Source organism: Pelophylax lessonae (assembly GCF_965119305.1).
Source record: "Pelophylax lessonae genome assembly, chromosome: 3".
In the NCBI taxonomy this organism is placed as follows: Eukaryota; Metazoa; Chordata; class Amphibia; order Anura; family Ranidae; genus Pelophylax; species Pelophylax lessonae.
Window position 1 is genome coordinate 192,584,887 of NC_138770.1, and position 17,313 is coordinate 192,602,199.

The 17,313-nt window shown below is 44.5% G+C and overlaps 1 protein-coding gene across 1 annotated transcript in view; it reads right to left on the bottom strand.

Moving 5' to 3' along the window:
* The window catches only part of LOC309551541 (beta-galactoside alpha-2,6-sialyltransferase 1-like), a 236,734-nt gene extending 221,376 nt beyond the window's left edge, over positions 1–15,358 (bottom strand). Inside the window, exon 1 of the mRNA XM_082252166.1 lies at positions 15,255–15,358. The gene's annotated coding sequence lies outside the window, so the exon portion shown is untranslated. The remainder of the gene's footprint in view (positions 1–15,254) is intronic.
* Between the last annotated feature and the right edge of the window lie 1,955 nt (positions 15,359–17,313).

Below are 17,313 nucleotides of genomic sequence, written 5' to 3' on the forward strand. Positions count from 1 at the left end.
TAAAAAATAAAGAAAAAAACAGTGTGGGGTCCTCCCCTAGTCCATACCTGGCCCTTACGGGTCTGGTATGGATTTGGAGGGAGCCCCACGTCAAAATTAAAAAAAAATAGAACAGCGTGGGTTTCCCTCAAAATCCATACCAGACCCTTATCCTGGCATGCAGCCTGGCAGGTCACCATTAACCATGTCTAAATCATACCAGGCCACATGCCCTCAACATAGGGGAGTGGGTGCTTTGGGGCAAGGGCCTCAACCCCACAACCGTAAATGCCGGTTGTCGGGGTCTGCAGGCCGGGGGCTTATTAGAATCAGGAAGACACTTTTAACAAGGGAGCCCCCAGATCCTGGCCCCTGCCAATTTGAATAAATATTTGTGTACATCGTACCCCTACCCATTCACCAAAAATGTGTCAAAAAGTAATTAAAAAAGAGACAAGTTTTTGACAATCCCTTTATTAAAAAGTGTCCCTTTATGTAAATCTATCCTCAATCACGCTGCCTGCCGACCCCTGACGTCACAGATCAAGCATGCACCAGTTTGTGATGTAGCCAGGTGGCCCCACCCTTACATATATAAGAAATGTCAAGTCGCAGGGCAGGCATTTGGCGGGAGGCCCCCCTGCTCCAAAGTACCCACCCCCCCATGTTGAGGGCATCTAGCCTGGTATGGTTCAGCCCCCCTCCCCCTTTCCTGACCTGTCAGGCTGCATGCCCGGATAAGTGTCTGCTACAGAATTTTTAAAATAATTTTGGTGTGGGGTTCCCCTCCAAATCCATACCAGACCTGAAGGGCCTGGTATGGACTGGTGGGGGGGGGACCCCATGCCGTTTTTTCTTTATTTTTTCAATAGCCGGGTGTCGGCAATTGTAACTGTGAGTCATTTTAAATGTGATTTTAATAGTTTTTTTTTCTTTAGAAATTTAAATTTTGCTGCAGCATATTTTATGCATTCGACAGATGCGCCAATTTACAGGCATATTAAGGGGACACCCCAAGCACTATATTTAAAAGAATTTTTAATTTTTATTGTTGCACTTTAGGCATAAATAAAATCACTGCTCATGAAAAAACGATTGTTTAACAAAGCATTTTAAAAATGTTGATACATGTCCTCTAGGGCAGTACCCAGACCCCCATACCCCTTTTATGGCCAATTACTTGTATATAAGCCTTTATGGGCCATTTTGATTTTTCTTGTTTGACTCTTATAGATTTCAATGGGGTTCGCCGTTCAGATTAGAACATTTCCCCTGTTTGGGAGCTATGCTGCAAACTGAACAGGGGGGGGTGTTTGGCCCATGTCTAGCTATAACCCTGTCAATTTTTTTGCCATCTGTGTTTCATAGGGAAGATTGCTCTTCACTTCCTGTGTCATAACCAAAACAGGAAGTTAGAGAAAATCCCTCCAAAGTATAGAAATTCTGGGTAGTGTTGGGCAAACTGTCCAGGCCGAGCATCAGTTTAGCCCTAAACAGCGTTCATTTGGGTGTTCGTAGAGCACCCGAATTTGAAGGGTGCTCAACAGGATGTTCTCCCAGTGAGCGTCCCACGATGCACTACGAGATGCACAGTGTATCGTAACAGCCCTGATCGGCTGAAGCAATATACCTGACCACTGATCAGGTGTAAGGCTTTGCCCAATCAGGGCACAGAGTACTGTGAGAGCCCTGATTAGACAAAGTTATAACGACTTTGCCCATTCATGGCTCAGTGCTCATAGTCCCACCCCACACTATAAAGGTTCCCTCTTACGGAACCTTTTGCAGTGTGGGGTTGGAGCAGGGCCAGACTGGCCTACCGGGACACCGGGAAATTTCCCGGTGGGCCGCCGGCCATGGGGCTGCTTTAAGATGGGGCCGCTTTGATACGGCCGCTGATGGCCGCTGCAGACCCCCTGCAGTTGCGCTCCAGCGACAGATATCTTCTTTCCTACCAGCCGCTGTGAACGCCATGATGTCATAGGCGGTTGGCGGCTGCGGATCATCTCCTGACTGCATGACGGCGCCGGCATCTGATCCCTCCCACACAGACGCCAGGCGCCAGCGCAGCATCATCACAGCAGGAGGTCATCAGACTGACTGAGCAGAACGGAGCCTGAGCTGCCACCATGTGTAGACAGCCAGGTAAGAATAAATGGGCTGGGGGGAACCTCGTCCTCTTGTATTGCATTTGGGGGGAAGAATCAGCATATTAGGGCCCCTAATACAATGCTGATCCCCCCTCCCCCTAAAACAATGCTGATCTGTCCCGCCTCCCCCAATACAATGCTGATCTGTCCCCCCTCCCCCTAATGCATGCTGATACCCCACCCCCCCCCCCCAAATTAGAGGGAGGGGGGAAACAGCATTGTATTAGGGGGAGGGGGAAACAGCATTCTATTAGGGGGAGGGGGGGAATCTGCATCGTATTAGGGGGAGGGGGCCTGGGGGGGGTCAGCATTTTATTAGGGGGAGGGGGGTTAGCATTGTATTAGGAGGAGGGGGCTGGCGGGGAACAGCATTGTGTAAGGAATATACTAGAATATATGCCCCGCTCCTGGTGTTTTTAAGATAAATATGTGAATATATAAATAGTGTAAGTAAATGAATAAATAAAATAAATTAAATAAATGTGCGTTTGTAGCAGCTGCTATAGAGATAATGTGAACAGGATGTAGGAAAGTAGTCTATAATAGGCTACCTATAGCGCTTGCTAAAAATGATTTAAATAGTGTTCAGTAAATGTTGGTCATAAATAGATAAAATAAATAATCGTCCAATTATATATAGTGATATACATAAAAATCATACATAAATCATACATAAAATTCAATAAAGGTGACTGTAGTGAAAATATCATATAGTGATATACAATATATAAAAGTCCATTAACCTCCCTGGCGGTATGATTCTTTTGGATTTTAGGTGCTGAAAGCGGTACCATTATTTTGCATGTAATTCTTGTGAATGAGCAGCAAAAACCAACTGTATACATTTATTATATATATATATTATATATATATATATATTATGTATACATATTATATATATATATATATATATATATATATATATATATATATATATATATAATGTATACAGTTGGTTTAGGCTGCTCATCCACAAGAATTACGTATATATATATATATATATATACATATATATATATATATATATATATATATATATATATATATATATATATATATATATATAGACTGTATATATATATATATATAGGCAAAAAATTTGGGGGAGCATACCCATGTATTTCCAAAGCTGCTGCAGCTATGAACCAAAAGACATGTATATTAAAAAAGAATAGCGCTCAAATGCAAAAGAAATTACTACCAAATCTGAAGAGAGTCCATAAATAAAAATGGGGGTTTGGTCCCACCATATGGCCATATCGTGCTCAAGCCCACACGCATTAGTGGGCTTGAGCACGATATGGCCATATGGTGGGACCAAACCCCCATTTTTATTTATGGACTCTCTTCAGATTTGGTAGTAATTTCTTTTGCATTTGCGCGCTATTCTTTTTTAATATATATATATATATATATATACACACATATATTTACATAAAAAGTACAGTAAAACTGCAGGAAAGGGCACTGGGGGCAATGTAATGTGATTTTTTTTTTTATTTTGAATGGTATCAGTGTGTTTGGTGTGTTTTACATAAAGTATCATAAAAAAGTTCAATAAGGTTCCCAAAATTTTAAAATCCAAAGTAAATGGTGAGTCTCTTGTGCAAACAATGCTTATTCGTGAACAATAGGTGAAAGTGCTCAATGTGATGATTTCTCAGTTCGCTTTGTGATTATCGGTGCAGCTTCTATTTCCACGGTGATAAATGGTAAGAGTGGGTCACTTACCAAAAGGTGTGGGTCATGTATGCCTTATGGCATCAAGACCAACCAGGCTTAGATAGCCTTCCAGGCTATGATTAGGGTCTCCTCGTGGCTTGCTTTGGGTAGATAAGATGGCGGGCTCCCCCTCTCTCTCCTCTCACCTGAGGCCAGAATAGGAAGGAAGACAAGAAATGTGTGGAGCAGGGACAGAGAGTTAGTGACACAAATCACTAGCTAATAGGTCCACAAAAGTCTTTTGTCAGTGTAGGGAGAGGTTGCTGTGTGGAGCAGGGACAGAGAGTTAGTGACACAAATCACTAGCTAATAGGTCCACAAAAGTCTTTTGTCAGTGTAGGTAGAGGTTGCTGTGTGGAGCAGGGACAGACTAGCAATTAGGCATTCAACGGACATAAAAGGCCTTTTATGCCGCTGTATTTACCTAAGACAGGGACCATGAATTGTTATGGGTGGTGGCGGATATTTGTGGCCTGTTGTGAGGAATTTGAATCAAATATGGTCTACTAGTCACATGTGTTGGATTCCTCCGAGATCCATGCCTTTAGAAATGTGAGGTAGTCATAGTCAACACTGTCGTGAGCTATAATAGTGCGCTTTTTGGTCACGATCCCCCCTGCTGCGCTGAACGTCCTTTCGGACAGGACACTGGACAAGGGGCAAGCCAACAGTTCCATTGCAAATTGTGCAAGCTCTGGCCAGAGGTCAAGCCTGCCCACCAAGTAGTCAAGGGGTTCATTAATTCTCAGAGCGTCCACATAGGCCGTTAACCCGATGAAGTCGGACACCTGTTGGTCTAGGCGTTCCCTGATGCTGGATCCGGAGCACAGCTGTGGATGGGTCAGCTGAAAGAATGATCTTATATCAGAAGTGAGCAACACATCTTCAAACCACCCTCTTCTTGCAGGTGCTGTTGGATTGGTACCCACAACTTTTCCTCTGTGAGTGGAAATTCCTCTGCCAGTGCACGCAAAAGCAGAATGCAGCATTTCTCGAAGCAAGGCCTGGAAGTGCTGCATTCTGACAGCCCTCTGTGATGGTGGTAACATTTCCACAATTTTTTGTTTGTACCGGGGGTCTAAGTACATTGCCACCCAGTTCTGGTCATTTTGTCACAGGGTCATTTAAAAAATGACAGGCAGAGGAAGAGGCAGGCCCTTCTGCAGGGGTGGAAGGGGTAGGGCAGAAGCACCAGGCTGGAGCCAAAGTGGGAAGTTGCAGAAGGTGCGTTCGATTACGTCAAAGGATGCACCAGACTTGGTTGAGTGGCTCACTCAGCCTTCCACTTCTGCACCCTCCTCATCCTCTCTATCTGTGTTAACTTCATGTACAAGGGATATAGTTGTTTAATATACTGCCATCTTGTGGTCATTTCGGTTACTGCATCTTTTTCAGTGTTCCCTCCTATTCTATGATGTATTTCCCCTTCCTGTTTAGTTAGTATGGAGGAGAAAATAAAGTACGGAGTGCAGAACCACGTCGTGTCTGTGGAGTTTTTCATGGTAGCAGAGGATGGTTTCCAACTATAGAGTACCACCTAAGTTTGACGAAATCAGACCATACGAGTGCTGGAAAAATGAAATTAGTATTTGGAAACTTGTTACGGATTTGGACAAGAAGAAGCAGGCACTAGCGGTGGTGTTAGGGCTTGAGGGGCGAGCCAGAGAGACCGCTTTGGAAATACCCGCGAGCGATCTGAATGAAGACAATGGTATGGAAACCTTGTTAGCTAAGCTGGACTCTGTATTCTTGAGAGAAGAAAAAGACCGCGCTTATGAAGCGTACTCTCATTTCGACTAGATTTCCAAAGACAGCGCGATGTCCATGGCAGACTACATCATAGACTTTGAGCAGAGATACAACCGCATGAAGAAATACAACATGACCTTGCCTGACGCTGTGTTAGCGTTTAAACTACTGGACACGGCTTGTCTTGAAGAGAAGAGTAGGCAGCTAGCACTTACAGCGTGCACGGATTTAACATTTGCATCCATGAAGTCAGCGTTAAAACGGATTTTCGGAGGAAAAACCAGTGGAGCAAGTGGAGGCAGCTTGACTCAAGATGCGGCGTTTTTCACGGAGCAGAGGCCACCAGGTAAATTCAGACGGAACAACAGCCAGTCACAGAGTAGACAGTGGCAGCCACAGCAAGGTACAAACCCGCTCGACAAATATGGTAAGCGAACAAAATGCGTAATTTGTCAGAGCACGTACCATTGGGCCAAAGACTGTCCTCATCAGAGAAATGAAGTAAAGCTAGCAGAAGATGAAAATGTCGAAGAGTGTAACATTACACTGTTTACAAAAGTTATGACGGACTCAGAGATCTTCCTAACTGAATCACTGGGATCAGCTATCATTGACACAGCATGCACACGTACTGTTTGTGGTGAAAAGTGGCTGGATAGTTACATGAAAGACCTGAGCCAAAGCCAAATAAACAAACTGATGCAAACAGAATCTTCAAGCTGTAGACCTTTCAGATTTGGTGATGGTCAGGTGGTACACTCCTACAGAAAGGTAAAGCTTCCCGCTAAGATCGGACCAACAAAATGTCACATTGAAACGGAAGTTGTTCCTGTTGATATCCCTTTACTGCTGAGCAAAATGGCTCTAAAGAGAGCAGGAACTGTTTTAGACATGGAGAATGACAAAGTTGTCATGTTCAAGCAACCAGTGCCTCTTGAGCTCACTAGTTCGGGACACTACTGTGTCGACATTAGAGATGGTAATACTGAAGTGGACACCAATGAAAGTGAAGTTCTTGTCATCACAGCAGAGATGTCTACAAAAGAGAAGCGTAAAGTTCTCCTGAAGCTTCACAAACAGTTTGGCCATGCCTCTGCAGACCGGCTGCAGAGGCTTATCCTCAGCTCTGGAAATACTGACAAAGACTATCCAGTTATTCTGCAAGAGATTATCCGTGACTGTGAGGTATGTCAAAGATATAATAGGACCAAGCCCAGGCCTGCTGTGGGTTTGCCTTTAGCCTCAGAGTACAATGAGACGGTGGCAATGGATTTACATGAGCTGGAACCTGGCATATGGTACCTCCACATCATCGACCATTTCACACGCTTCAGCGGTGGAAACATTGTGAGAACAAAGAAAGCCTCTGAAATTGTCAACTCTTTCATTCACTCGTGGATAAGTGTTCATGGTGCCCCAAAACGGATATACACTGACAACTGTGGTGAGTTCAATAATGAGGAGATAAGAGAGATGGCAGAAAAATTCAACATTGAGATGAAGACCACAGCGGCATACAGTCCTTGGAGCAACGGGCTGCTGGAGAGACACAACATGACTCTGACTGAGATTCTTCTGAAGGTGAAAAGGGAAAACGGGTGTGGCTGGCAGACTGCTCTAGACTGGGCTCTAATGGCCAAGAACAGTATGATTAATGTGCATGGTTATAGTTCACACCAGCTGGTGTTTGGTCACAGTCCTAATCTTCCTTCCATTTTGGTTAATAAACTGCCTGCTCTAGAAGGCACGTCTATGAGTACTAGAGTAGGACAGCACCTAGCAGCATTGCATGCTTCCAGAAGAGCATTCACAGAGGTGGAATGCTCAGAAAGAATAAAAAGAGCTTTACGAAAGCAGCTTAGGCCTACAGATGAAAAGTATGAGACAGGAGACAGAGTGTACTACAAACGAGCAGACAGTACAGAGTGGAAAGGTCCTGCTGTAGTTATCGGTCAAGATGGCTCTGTAGTGTTTGTCAGACATGGTGGTATCCTTGTCAGAGTACACCAGTCCAGGCTGAATAAAGTTAATGCACAGGATGGGGATACACTTGTACTACCTGATATTCCTGGAGATAGTACAGAAAAAGAAAATGTAATACACACTGATATGTCAGAAAATTCAGATGATGAAATGAGTGTTAATAGAGAAGTGCAAATCCATGAAAACACAGAAACAGATGATAGAGAAGATGTGAGACAAACTAATGAGAGGGATGCTACTAATACAGTGGGTTCCACGGGTGTCAAACTGAAAACAGGTCAGACAGTGACATTTACAAACAGAAATGATGAGACAAAACACACGGCCAGAGTTTTAGGCAGAGCAGGGAAAGCAAAAGGGCAATATAGAAACTGGTACAATGTGCAGTATCTTGAACCAAATGGCAACGAGGGTCAAAAGGAAGCTTTAGACATGTCACAAGTTGATGATCTTCTCACTGAATGTGAGAACACCGATGGCGATGTACTTATTACCAAAGACATCTCTTTTGATGCTGCTAAACAGCAAGAGATTGACAACTGGCAAAATAATAATGTTTACGAAGAAGTCACAGACAAAGGTCAGAAATGTATCTCTACTAGATGGGTCTGTACGTTAAAGGAAACTTCTAGTGGTGTTGTTCCCAAAGCCCGGCTTGTGGCGAGAGGTTTTGAAGAAGTCAATATGCATGAATTACAGAAAGATTCTCCCACATGTGCATCAGAATCACTCAGGCTGCTGTTAGCTGTTATTTGTCAAAACAAATGGCAAGTGAACTCTATGGATATTAAGTCTGCTTTTTTGCAGGGAATGGAACTCTCAAGAGACATTTACATTCGTCCCCCACCAGAAGCGAGCGTGGACAATGTGTTGTGGAAACTAAAGAAATGTGTGTATGGACTTGCAGATGCTTCCCTCTACTGGTACAACAAGGTCAAAGAACTCATGCTGAACAGTGGTGGGAAAATGTCACGGGTTGATCCTGCAGTGTTTTATTGGCAGAATGAGCAGTCTGAGGTGACAGGAGTACTGGCATGCCATGTGGATGATTTTTTTTGGGCAGGTTCAGAGCATTTTGTAACTAATGTCATCCCTGTGCTTAAATCTGCATTTCACGTGGGTCGTGAAGAGTGTGAGAGTTTTTCATATGTGAGGATGAACATTGCTACTGTGGGTGGTGTAGTGCAGGTGCATCAGCACAGTTATATTGAAAACCTACAACCAATTCATTTGCAGGCAACACGTGCTGTACAGAGAGAGGCCCCACTGAATGAGAAAGAAAGAGAACAACTCAGATCCAAAATAATACAGGTTCTGTGGGTTGCTAAACAAACAAGACCAGATGTTATGTTTGACACATGTAGCCTAGCATCCAACATTAAGAATGCTACTGTTCAGTCCATACATGAAGTGAACAAAGTGATCCGTAAACTTAAGTCAGAGAAGGTAACACTTAAGTTTCAATACTTGGGTAACAGTGAGGATTTGAGTTTGGTAGTATTCAGTGATGCTTCACTGGGCAATCTTCCAGATGGAGGTACACAGGGTGGGGCTCTAATTGCCCTCATGGAAAAATCAGGAAAGTTCTCCCCACTGTTTTGGCAATCTAAAAAAATTAGACGTGTGGTAAGAAGCACACTGGCAGGAGAAACCCTTGCCATGTCAGGTGGTATTGACAATGCTATGTTCTTGGCTATGCTCTACTCTGAACTCACCACTGGTAAAGCTGATCTTAATGCTCTTCCTCTTATCTGTGTTACTGATAACCATTCCCTGTTTGACGCTCTTAAGTCTACAAAACAGGTCACAGAGAAGAGACTAAGATTAGAAATAAGCGGTGACAAAGAGCTCATACATGCTAATAAAATCAAAGAAGTGCGTTGGTCAACAGCCAAGTCACAACTTGCTGACTGTTTGACGAAAAAATGTGTTTCCTCTCTTATGCTTCTTAAAGCGCTGTATGAGGGTGTATGGAAACTGTAAAATCTGGTCCATTGAGCATATATCTTGGTATTTTTTTTGTTTGTTTAAATACGCAAACTCACTTGAATGCTACTGTGTTCTGAAAATCATTTTTGTGTGACAATGTTTTATGTCAAACTCACCCTTTCTTTTTTTTTTATCTTAAGAAGAGAGTGAGATTGTTAACTTCATGTACAAGGGATATAGTTGTTTAATATACTGCCATCTTGTGGTCATTTCGGTTACTGCATCTTTTTCAGTGTTCCCTCCTATTCTATGATGTATTTCCCCTTCCTGTTTAGTTAGTGTGGAGGAGAAAATAAAGTACGGAGTGCAGAACCACGTCGTGTCTGTGGAGTTTTTCAATCTGCACCCTCTTCACTCTCTGCTGTGTGCACCCCCAAAGACACCACCACCAACACCACCACCATATACCCTCCGCTTGAGTCATAGGAATTATTTTCCAATCCATCACAAGACATTTGCGATGCGCAGCCATTCTTGGCATCGGATCAGGAAGAGGAGGTAGCAGCAGCCGCCACTCAGCAGTCTGACGACAGTACCCAGATCAGCCCAAGGAGGTTGGTCCCCTCTGTTGCTGCCTACTCCGAGATCTCTAATGTTAGTGGTGGGGAAGGTGACATCGATGATGCAGGGGCAACATTTCTGCAGTACCAAAATACACCATTTTGAAAGTATATTGTTATATAACATCCCGCTTAAATCTGTCGTTTTGGGGGGTCACTGGTCTATCACACCAGTTATAATATTTTTTTCTAATTGCGTTTGTCACTCTTTGTAGTTGTAGTATCACTGCAGAACCGCTCACCAGTCACAATGCTGCACAATACAAATCCACTATAATATGCTTTCTATATTCATCCAGCATTGCGACTTCCTCATCTTCCTGCTCCTCCTCCTCGATGGCTTGATCAATGACACAACGCAATGCACGCTCCATAAAGAAGGCGTAAGGTACAATGTCACTGATGGCGCCCTGGCTGCGACTGACCAGTTTGGGGATCTCATATACTTAAAAGGAATTTTGTGGACCTATTACCTAGCGATTTGTGTCACTGACAGTCTGTCCCTGCTCCACACAGCAACCTCTCCCTACACTGACGACAAAAGACAGAATATAGGCCAAATAATTAGTACACCTATACCAGTCCTAAAAAGGACTTTTGTGGACCTATTACCTTGCGATTTGTGTCACTGACAGTCTGTCCCTGCTCCACACAGCAACCTCTCCCTACACTGACAAAAGCACCTATACCAGTCCTTAAAAGGACTATTGTGGACCTATTTGCTAGCAATTTGTGTCACTAACTGTCTGTCCCTGCTCCACACAGCAAACCTCTCCCTACACTGACAAAAGGCAGAATGTAAAATGGCCGCCAGATCAGGTCTATTTATAAGGTAGGGGGAATGTCCATGTGCTGAAATGTCTCAATTGGCTGTCCTGTACCACCTGATGGATGTGTCATGGGTCAAAGTTCTTCACAATGTAAACTAATATGGCGGTCGCGAACATCGCCATATGTTTGCATGTTCGGCGAATCGCGAACGAGGAACGTTCGCCGCAAACTAACTGCCGGGCAAACCGCTACGCCATCTCTACTCTCCAGTTCTAGTAAATCAACCCCTATGTGTCATTTTAACCATTCCACAAAATAAAACCAAACAAAAACTATATGGCCCTATGTCAAACTAAGCCCAACAGTGGCACTAACTATGCAGTAACAAACTGACGTGCACCTACCAGGAACCACTTGGCTAAAAGCCTCAATTTTATTCAACCCAATTAAAACAGCAGAAATAGTGCCACCTACAGCCTTTAGATTTGGACACTATGGGGTTGATTTACTAAAATTGGAGAGTGCAAAATCTGGTGCAGCTCTGCATAGAAACCAATCCACTTCCAGGTTTTATTGTCAAAGCCTATTTAAACAAGCTGCAGCTAGAAGCTGATTGGCTACCATACACAGCTGTCCCAAAATTCTGAGTGGTCCAGTTTTCCAGGCTCTAATCAGGTGCTTCAGAAAAAAAAAAACCCATTGAACGCCATGCGTCCGGCGCCCCGCATGTAGATTAGGGGGCCGGACGCATGGATAGGGCGGGCGGCGCCCCTGCGCCCCCAAGTCACCAGCTGCCACTGCCCAGCACCAATCCTCATTTCCTCCATTGCCCCTTCCAACCCAATTTCTCTCCTCCTTCTTTAAGCACAAGTCCCCCAATCTCCATTTCTAGCAGAATTCCCCTCCCCCACTCTGTCCCCCCTGCCACTGTGCCCCCCTCTTCTGTGTAGCCTCCTGTCATTGTGCTCCCACTTGTCACTGAGTCCCCCCTCACTCCACTTCCTTGTCAGTGTGCCAAGCTACTACATGGCTCTTACCAAGTAGGAGCCACTAACAGGCATGATGCAGGAACTGGTGGCGGGGTACAGAGTTCTCCTTCACTGGGTGGAGCTGTCCCGTGCTGGAGGTGGGGGGCGAAGTTGTTCCCTGGAGCTGGAGGCGGGGGAGCTGAGCTGTCCTGTGTTGTAGTTGGGGGGGCGGAGCTATCCGTGATGGAGCCGGAGGTGAGGGTGGAGCTGTCCCATGCTGGAGGCGGGGGGCGAAGCTGGTTCTCTGGAGCCGAAGGCGGGGGGCTGAGCTGTCCCGTGTTGGAGGCTGAGGGCGGAGCTATCCTGTGATGGAGCGGGAGGCGGGGGGCGGAGCTGTCCTGCACTGAACCCAGAGGTAGGTGCAGAGCTGTCCACTCTTACTACATGGCTTACCAGACACGGCAGACAGGAAACCAGAGTCCAAGGCGGGGGCGGAGCTGTCCTTCATCTGAGGCGGGGGTCGTAGCTGTAAGGAGCTGGGAATCTGGGACTTCAGCCCAGATCCGCTGAACCCCGGGACTTACTTAGAATTGCGGGACGGTCCTGCGTAATCTAGGACTGTTGGGAGGTATGCCTGAACCATACCAGGCCGCTTGCCCTCACTATGGGGAGGGTGCTTTGGTGTGCCCCCTCAAAGCACCTTGTCCCTATGTTGATGGGGACAAGGGCCTCTTTCCAACAACCCTGGGCTGTGGTTGTGGGGGTCTGCAGTTATCAGAATCTGGAATCCCCCTTTAACAAGGGGGCCAACAGATCCCACTCCCAATGTGAATTGGTACTGGGTACCCCTACCCATTCACTAAAAAAGTGTAGAAAAGGAAAAACCACAGAACACAGAGTTTTTGACACGTCCTTTATTAAAAAGGAAAAAAAAATAGTGTCCCTCAATGTAAATCCATCGTCAATCACAACGCCCCCCTAACTGAAAAATAGAAAAAATTTCAAAAATGCTTTGCCTCTTCTGAGGCGTCCCGCCGTATGTCGTTCTTTAGCTTTGACATCTCTTTTATAGGCAAGAGGCTGGGCCAGCCGGTAAAAGTCACCCCGTGGCACTGCCCATTCTGACGTCACATAAAGTCACGTGATGTCAGAAGGGGGCGCTGCCATCGGATGACATAACTGAGTGGCCGCGCCCCTTGCCTATAAAAGAGCTGTCAAAGCTGAAGAAGGGCATATGGCTGGATGCCTCAGAAGAGGCAAAGTGTTTTGAAATGTTTTCTAAGTTTCGGGTTGGCGGGCATTGTGATTAACTATGGATTTACATCGAGGGACACTATTTTTTTTTTTTTTTCTTATTAGTAAAGGACTTATCAAAAACTGTGTTCTGTGGCTTTTCGATTTTTACACTTTTTTTGGTGAAAGGGTAGGGGTACTATGTACCCGATACCCATTCACATTGGGGGGGGGCTGGGATCTGGGGCCCCCTTGTTAAAGGGGGCTTCCAGATTCTGATAAGCCTCCCACCCGCAGACCCCCACAACCACAGGCCAGGGTTGTCGGGAAGGGGCCCTTTTCCCCATCAACATGGGGACAGGGTGCTTTGGGGGGACCCCAAAGCACCTTCCCCATGTTGAGGGCAAGTGGCCTGGTATGGTTCAGGAGGGGGGGGCGCTCACTTGTCCCCCTCTTCCCTGGTCTGCTAGGCTGCATGCTCAAATAAGGGTCTGGTATGGATTTTGGGAGGACCCCACGCCATTTTTTTAAATTTTGGCGTGGAGTTACCCTCAAAATCTGTACCAGACCCAAAGGGCCTGGTATGGATTTTTGTGGGGGACCCCGTGCTGTTTTTTTTTTTACATTTTGGTGTGGAGTTCCCTTTAAAATCTATACCAGACCTAAAGGGCCTGGTATAGATTTGGGGGGGGGGGGCTCATGCTGCTTTTTTCTGTCATAGGGTTCCCCTTAACCACCTAAATGCAGGGCACTTTCACCCCCTTCCTGCCTAGACCAGTTTTCAGCTTTCAGTGCACATTGGCGTCTACGGGAAATATTGGACAGCTTGGCATGGCACTGCTCCCTGTCTTTAACATTGGCGTCTATGGGAAATGTTGGACAGCTTGGCATGGCACTGCTGCCCATCTTTAATATTGGCGTCAAATGGAAATCTTGGTCAGCTTGACATGGCATTGCTCCCTGTCTTTAACATTGGCGTCTAAGGGAGATCTTGGTCAGCTTGACATGGTACTGCTCACAAACTATAAGTGACAGGAACACAAAACAGAGAGCACCGGGAGGGAACCCAGGACTACAACATACAGTATCTATAAATTTAAAAAGTGGGGTATGCCTGCACTACAATGACTGCATTAAACTAACTCAACACACTATCCGCTAACTACCTGCCTAACCTCTATTATCACACACTATACATGGCTGCCATGTAAGCAGCAGCCTTATATAGTGTGGGGCATGGACTTTGGCCAATCATGGCTCTGACAGGACATTGTGCTGTGATGGGCCAAAGCATACAGGTCAGGTGCATGCTTTGGCCAATCATCAGCAATCAATGCACTGCAACAGTGCAGTGTATTATTGGGCACTCATTGGTGGGCGAACTTCCCGCCGAGCGCCCCATTTGTTTGCGTGTTCAGCAAACACACAAACAGCTGATGTTCGAGTTGAACTTACATTTGACTCAAACATAGAGCCCATCCCTATTCAAAACCTATTACATACAATAAAATATTGATGGCACAACTAAAAATATTCTTGTGTGAGAACCAGTCACATTACTAGATAATGATTGTGAGATACCATTGCAAATGCATTTAAAATAATAAATCCATCTTAGTGATTTGAGACTATATTATGCCAAACAAAAGAGAAATATATGGGGTAAAACATTCTATTTACACAAGTTAAAACATATAATTTGACAGGTCCAAGGCAAAATGGCTCCAATAAATGGAACATTGGACTGCCGCTGGGACATCACAAAAGTGGCACTTTTGCATCTAGTGTAAACACTTGCATTTATATGAAATACACCTTTAACACAATAAATATGCCCTGCACTGTGGGCTTGATTTACTCAAGCTGCATGCTCATTTGCAAAAAAAAAAGTTGATAAATAGGATGAAACTGTGTTCAATTTGAATACCCAGCAATGTTGGAGAGAAATAAGAAAAACAGAATAAAATTTTTGTTAGCATATTTTCGCTAAGCATGTTGCACAAAGGAAACATTTCATTTTTAAAATGAAAAGTGTCTCTTTCTTAAATCAGCCCCAAGGTGCAGCAGAATGTGTTGCTGGAAACATACACTGAATTGCCCTACTCCTCTAATAATTCGCTTTATAAAGAATATCGCACACATGAACTTACCAGACCTACAAACGGATCTCTGACTTGTGTGTGTGTGATTGAATGCTGAGCATGCTATTTCATTTAATTTGACTGTACAACAGTCTCAAGAATGACATTTCCAGGACAACCACTGGGAGGGGCAGGGCCAAGAGCCTACTTTGTTTCATACTAAGAGCACAGAAGTATTTTTAACATGGGCAGAGCAGAGTGGGAGGTGCGTGGCATATGCCAGGCAGATAACAGGTGGGCACACCTTGTAGGGCTCAGAGCTGTCATTGGGAGGTCTGCCTGCCATATAGCAATATATCATAAGAAAAAAAAGAGGATTGATTGTTACCGTTCTCTCTATTGAAGAATGAAGTAAACCTGTCTAGGTTCCTCAGGCTGAATGATGCTGGTTTGCATATTTCTCTCTGCAGTGTTGCACACTATAAAAATATAACCTATATATCCTCTTAAAAACAATTTACATAAGTTTCCTGTGAGGGGGCTAGTACTTGAAAGCCCTACTCAGAAGGAAATAACAAGATTACTACCAGTTTGTAATTTAGAACACAGTACAAGCTCTTTTTTTTTTTTTTTTAGACCTTTTTATAAGAAAAACCTATTTTAGGACAATAAATTATAAAATATTTACAATAATATAGTATTTCAAAAAAATTCCACAGTGCCAGTGCAGTTAGTGCATGTATTTAAACATAGATGTGTGTATAAGCATGGGTGTGTGCAGCCAATTGCATTAGGGTATGCACCCCAAAGCTCAAACACACACGTGTGTGTGTATATACTGTATATGTATTAAAACATTTTTTAATTAACCAATTCTGGACCGGAAAGATTTGCCCCCTTAATGACCAGCCTGTTTTTTGCGATTCGGCACTGCGTTATTTTAACGGAAAAGTGCGTGGTCATGCGACACTGTACCTAAATAAAATTGATGTCCTTTTTTCCCCACAAATACAGCTTTCTTTTGGTGATATTTGATTACCTGTGTGATTTTTAAACAAAAAAAAAATATATTTTTTACATTCTGCTATATAACATTCCCCAAACAAAATTTTAAAAATCAAATTTTTTTCATCATTTTAGGCCAATTTGTTTTCTGCTACATAGGTTTGGTAAAAAAAAAAATCCCAATAGGCGTATTTTGATTGGTTTGCACAAAAGTTATCGCATCTTCAAACTAGGGGAAAGATTTATATCATTTTTATTGTTTTTTTTTTTTTTGACTAGTAATGGCGGCGATCTGCGATTTTTAGCGGGACTGCGACATTGCGGCAGACAGATCGGACCCCTAACTGACATTTTTGACACTTTTGGGGGACCAGTGACATTACTACAGTAATCAATGCTAAAAATATGCACTGTTACTGTAATAATGACATTGGCAGCAAAGGGGTTAACACAGTGTGTGATCAAGGGGTTAAATGTAAGCCAAGGGGAGTGTTTCTAACTGTGGGGGGGATGGGCTTTTGAAATGATCATAGAGACCTTTGATCCTTTATAGAAGGATCACAGGCGCTCTGTGATCATTCCAGAGTTTACAACAGACGATCGTTCTTCTCTCTCAGCAGGGAGCGGTCGCGGGTGGCCAGCGGCAATTGGAGCCTCCAGCCTCATGCATCGAAGTCCCTGCTGCCGAGTGGGGGCGGGAGTGTGCTGCCGCCGGTGCGCACTCGCCCCCTAGCAGCAGGTGCGCGACCGACGTAGTCCTACGTCGGTTTGTGCAGGAGGGGCTGCCTGCCACCCCCCATCCCCCTTCCCAAGTCAATTTTGAACACTGCAGCACCTGATGCCACTTTAATTGATAATGATTGCTGAGGTTTTTTGTTTTTTTTTATTGCTCTTTTTTTTGTGCAACCCAATTTGCAGATTGTAGGCAGATAGTGGGTAATGCTGCCCCAGCCAGCAAGGCTTATGTTAATTATGCTCCAGTGTTTTTCTTGGTGAGTTTTCTTGGGTCTCTCCTCTCCTGGGTGCAATTAAAAGAGACAAGGGTCCTGACCCAGGGGGGAAGACACACACAGGGAGGGATGTGTGGGAAATGTTCATTGCCATTGCGGGAGTTTGGATAACC